The sequence below is a fragment of the Gavialis gangeticus genome, unplaced genomic scaffold (genome assembly GCF_001723915.1).
Source record: "Gavialis gangeticus isolate Ggan-Ray unplaced genomic scaffold, GavGan_comp1, whole genome shotgun sequence".
Taxonomy (NCBI): domain Eukaryota; kingdom Metazoa; phylum Chordata; order Crocodylia; family Gavialidae; genus Gavialis; species Gavialis gangeticus.
The window spans coordinates 10152482-10158195 of record NW_017729011.1 but is presented as its reverse complement, the minus strand read 5'-3'; the positions used below and the strand labels follow the sequence as shown (position 1 = coordinate 10158195).

The following is a 5714-nucleotide window of genomic DNA, read 5'->3' as shown; positions in this document are numbered from 1 at the left end:
TCTTTTTACTGGGGCAGGCAGTTCAGTTAACACCCCTCCCCACCCGTCCCTATGTCTTTCAGAATGGACCTAATTAAGGAGCTGCCTTCCCTGCTTATATTTCAGCCTGGGGGCGGGGGGGCTGGGATTGCTATATTATTTTCAAACAACTCAGTTACGCCTCTAGGGAAGAGGTCCTTCCCAAGCTGACATGACTTAAAGGAGTGGGGACCAACCTTTTTGGCAGGCATGTCACAAATTAGCCCCACAGCTTTCCTGAGTGCCATGCTGAACCCCTTATTCTGCTCAAACTCCTGCTCTGCTTTCTGCTTCCTTCCTGATCTGCTGCTCTTCCTTCTGTTTCCTACACTATCTGCTGCTGTGCTGCCTGCCTCTTCCCTGAGCTCTCATAGTTCACATCCAGTGGCAGCACCATACCTAGACTCCTACCAGCCCCAGGCAAAGTTTTAGTATTAGGCCCCCGTTTGTCAGAGATAATGATAATAATAATTTTAAAATTACCATTTTCAGGTCCCCTTTTTGTCCAGGCCCCAGGTGCCCATCCAGTTTGCCCATGCCTGTGTCTGGCTCTGTCCAGAGGCTGTCCATGCCACTTATGCTGCAGGTTGGCCATCCCCTGGCTTAAGGGACCACAGCTTTTGGGTGAAGAACATGCTCCCCTTTCCTGAGTGCTAGTAAATTTGTGAGCACAGGGGTTGGGTTTTTGGAGTGCCTTGGTATATCCCCTTTGAGGCATTCTGAACTTGGGACCAAACTGACTGCCCCTGTTATTTTGGGACTGCAAATTGGTCCACTCTAGGTGTCTAGATATCTCATGAGTAGTTGCATTTTCTCTCATTGCAAAAGACAAGGGGTTTTAATAGCATAAATGAGGGAGAAATTTGGTTTAACTGGGAAGATTCCTCTTTAAACATGACACTGAGAATTTTGTTAGAGTCAGTCGCAGGTGAGGTCCTACAAGTGCATGGATGCCCACACAGTATTTGAAGGAAAGGCTGGTAAAATTCAACTGCTCCCCAGGGCTCAGGGCCAAATTATGGCCTGCCACCAGCATGGGTGCAAGGCATTGCTGCACCTTCAACACTTCAAGTGTCCCCATGTAGAGTCAGTCTTTATTTAGCCTTAAATGGGAATGAGGGTCTCTCCCAGAAAGACAATGCTCTCCAGACAGATGCTGCCTCCAAGTCCTCCCCACCCCAAAGATCTGTTGGCAGGAGACCTAAATAAGTTTGCACCGCTCCCCTCAATTAATATTACCATGATGTGCTCTTTCTACGGCAGTAATGACTCTAATCGGCATTGAGGTCCCATGTTGCCAGGCACTGTGTACACCTGTAGCAAAAGGAGCCTGTGGTCTAAACAGGGAAGGCAGACAAGGTGCTGGGAGGAAGAAGAGGCTCAGGAAGAAGCAACTGGCTTAAGGTCACATATTATTTCAAAAGCCTATCAGGCATCTAAATAAGATACTTTATTTACAGAGATGCTGAGTGCTTTGAGCTCCCACCAACTCAGTGAAAGCTCTGCACCTCAGAGATGACACTGAGAACCTCAGAGGGCACGGGGCAAGGGACTAGGCTAAATGACACTGTAATGCATGAGCAACATCCTGCTCTATGGGTGAGACTGCATCCCAATCTCTGGAATCCCTTCTTGAAGCTGGCAAAGAGATATACGACTCTTTACTTCCACTGCCATGGAAGAACACCTCAGAAATGCCACTCTGGCCTTTCCACGCTCCCATCTCCTCTGATGCTTACAAAAGCCCTTCTTAAAAGAGATGGCCTTAGGGGATAGGGTCACTTCAGGACATCCTGAACAGACCTACCGACTCCTCCTTTGTTTTTTTGCACTGCCATTGATTGTACAAATAGGCTGCTTTCCTCTTTTATCTTTTTCTTTCTTCTGTATTTAATAAAAATGGTATGAGCGGCATGGCAGAAGATAATGAAGAGAATTCCTGTCTGATTCTGAAGTGGAAAAGGGGCTGGGATTTTGTAAACAAAAGAAGGACGTCAAAAAATCTCGAGTTCTTGTGCCTGTCTGTTATTTCAGCTGCTGTCAGATCTGTAACTGTTTGGATAAGCCCAGTGACATGGCAGGTGCAAGGGCCTCAGAACAAGCTTCCCGCCCCTCTCTTCAACTCAAAGTTGATTTAGAAGACACAAACGCCAAGAAGGCTGCTGCTGTGATGCTTTCCTCTCCACACAAAACAGGATGGGTCCCAACATTGGAAGAAGGCTTGCTCTATTCTGTGGCTTTGGCGTGCATCTGGACATTTGTGTGTATGTGCACGTGTATGTGTGTGTTCACCAGAGACATCAAAACTGGACAATTGTGGGTACTCTCATGGCTCCCAAGCAGTGTGTCCCCTATGGAAAAGAGGATGGATTTCTGCCTATAACTCAGATCAAGCATTTCTAAGGACGGGTTTTGATGTCGCTTGTCAATTGTCAGGTTGCATAAAAACCAAGCTCGGGTTGAGATTCAGGTAGAAGTGCCCCCCCAGAAAATGTGCCATAGCTGGGACAGTTATATATGTTTTTATTAATTCTTCCTAATACAGTAGCACAATGAGGTCCTGGAGACACCCTGTTGTGCCAGACACAGCACACACACATTGTGAGAAATTGTCCTTGCCCTGGATTGCTTACAATCTAAATAGATGAGAGAGAGAGGTTGGGAGGAGAAAGGGAAGCAGAAATATTGGGTCAGTGGCAAAATCAAGAACAGAATCATTTCCTGAGAGCCCTATCCATTAGCTTACACTTCCTCTGTTGCTGCAAAGCCCTGGTCCCTAGAGTGATTCCCCCCTATTCAGCACTGCTGAGGTCATATCAGGAGTATTGTGTCCAGTTTTGGGCCCCCCACTAGAGAAAGGATGTGGCCAAATTGGAGAGAGTCCAGCGGAGGACAACAGAAATGGTGAGGGGGCTGGAGGACATGGCTTATGAGGAGAGGCTGAGGGAGCTGGGCTTATTTAGTCTGGAGAAGAGAAGATGGAGGGGGGATTTAATAACAGCCTTCAACTACCTGAAGGGGGGGTTCAAAAGAGGATGGAGCTAAACTGTTCTCAGTGGTGGCAGGTAATGGAACAAGGAGCAATGGTCTCAAGTTGCAGCAAGGGAAGTTTAGGTTGGACATTAGGAAGAATTTTCTCACTAGGAGGGTAGTAAAACACTGGAACAGGTTACCCAGAGAGGAGGTGGCATCCCCATCCTTGGAGTTTTTCAAGACCTGGCTAGACAAAGCCTTGGCTGGGATGATCTGGTTAGGGATGGTCCTGCTTTGAGCAGGAAGCTGGACTAGATGACCTCCTGAGGTCCCTTCCAACCCTAATTTTCTATGATTCGATGATTCTATGATTTGTTAGGGAGTTGTGCGGGGCTCCCTTGTGCTTCCTTGTACTGAGTACAACGCCAGCTTGCAAATAGATATGGAGAACTAAGAAGGAGGGGAGGATGGGAACAGACTATTCCCAAGCCTTGAAGACACACAAAGCAGCTTCCCCTCCCTCCAAAATGAATCATTTTGGGGTGGAGAACCCACACACATTGTTTTCTGAGATCTCAAGGAAACAGGCTGTGCCCAGATGGAGATTAGACATGAAGGCCACCAAACCAATGAAACCAACCAACAGAGTATGCTCTTGACTCTGTTCACCCATGGTCTAGCAATTAGGACACTTTGCTAAAAAGTAAGAGAAGTGGGCTCAGATCCTTTCTTTATGGGGGAGACCTAAAACCTGGGTCTTCTAAGCTTAGGGAACTTAAAATGTGAGCATCCACATTAAAGCTCAGTAACTCATGCTAAGTACACTCTGAACACCTCAGAGTTACACCACTTCAGGTGAAAGTTAACTCTGTACTGTCTACTTAGGTCATATTAGGATAACTTTAGTCTGTTCCATGAAGTTTCAATTTTTAATCCTCCAGCATCCCAGGATGCACTGTTCTCAGACACTCCCCACTCCAAGGGACATAGCCCTGGTCTCCTCGTTTCTAGCCATCCCCATGCTCACCAGCCCTCTAGTGGTGAGTCAGAGCAGTGCAGGCAAGAAACGGTATTAACCCTTAATGTTTGACTGCTCATAGCACATTCTAACTGTAACATTGCTTAAGATGCCTCAGATTTAGTATGATCGAAATGTAATGCACAGGCAGAGAGAGAAACATTTTTCAGTGGGAGGGGCTGAGATCATGTGTGCGCATAGGACCCTCCCCCAGGCAGGAAAGTCTGTGGGAGGTAAAAGGGCCGGGGCGCGAGGGGGCTGGGGCTGGAAACACACAGGTATCAGAACGGAGTGGACTGGAGCTGGGCCCAGGATAGGATTGGGGCTGGGACCCACTGTGCCCATGCAGCTGCCCCTTCCCCTGCACCCGGGGTCATTGCCCAGTGCCGGCCTCCCCCATGCCAATGAATCCATCATCCCCCAACCCCGCACTGGCCCTGGCTGCTTTCCTGCACTGACCCGGGTTGCCCAGAGCTGGGGCCTGGAGCGGGTCAGCCTTGGCTGCTCCACCAGGCCAGAGGGGATGGAGCCCCTGGGACCCTGACACCCGCCTCGAGTTGTCATTATTTATAATAGTAATGATTACAATAACATTAATGCTGCTACTGCTGGGGCAGGCCCTGCACAGCCAGGGTGGGGCAGGATGCAGGACAAAGCCACAGCTTGTCTGGGGGGCGTGGGGAGGGTGGTTGGCTCCCACCACTGCATGCGTCCTGGGAGTGCATGGGGGCATGTGCTCCCAGATCTGCATGGGGCAGGGCAGGATGCTGCTGTGGGCTGGGGCTGGGGACTGTGCTAGGCTCCTCCCAGTAGGGGGAGGGGTGGGCTGTGCTCAGGATGGGCAGCAGCAAGGCTGGGAGGGGAGCTGGGTGGGCTATGGTGAATTCTGGGGTGACTGCAGCCCCCACCCCTATAGACCCCTCCCACTGCCACCGCCACCTACCCTGAGTGCAGCCCAGCCCAGCACACAGCGGCAGCCTGCCCTGCCCTGCCCTGCCCTGCCCTGCCCAGATCTGGGGGCAAACACCTGCATGCTTCCTGGAGTACGCATAGCAGCAGGAGCTGTACCTCTCCAAACAAGCTGTTCATGGCTCAGTCCCACACCCAACCCACTGGCTGTACAGTGCCTGCCTCACTCCCTCCCAGCCTCACTCCCTCCCCACTGCTGCTGCAGCTGCCAGAAGCCCTGGGCCAGGCTGCCTTGTGGCCCTATCGTGACCCCACATTTGGGGGGGGGCTAAGCCCTATTAGCCCCTACCTTCCACCACCTATGGTAACATGTAACTTCACTCCAAGAGAGCTAACTGTAGCCACACATTTAATTTGCAATTTGAGCGCCTAGGTTATGTTTCTGTTCATTTTCTACTCAGACCAGCAAGCAGTTTCTTCTAAGGATACTTGGTGCTGCATCGAGCTTTGTGGCACAGAATCACCCTGATATAACAACTCACTCTGAAAAGTGGCCTTCTGTACTGTTCTAGCAGGTAAACGGGCCTGCAGCTATTGAAACAGTTGCTTTAAATATATTTTATATTTATTTCTTCCTTTATGCAAGCTCGGGAAGTTTTAAAGTAGCAAACACACACACACACACAGATATATAGTCTGTTGGAGTTAATCAGTTGCACAAATATAAGGAGGAGGAAGGTCTCTCCAGGTCTGAGGTCAATAGTGAGGCCGAGTAATACATACATATATATATATA

At 49.5% G+C, this 5714-nt stretch overlaps 1 protein-coding gene across 1 annotated transcript in view; it reads right to left on the bottom strand.

Annotated features, from left to right (window-relative positions):
* PAPPA (pappalysin 1) overlaps window positions 1-5714 on the bottom strand; it is a 322351-nt gene that overhangs the window by 153588 nt on the left and 163049 nt on the right. The gene's annotated exons all lie outside the window — the stretch shown is intronic.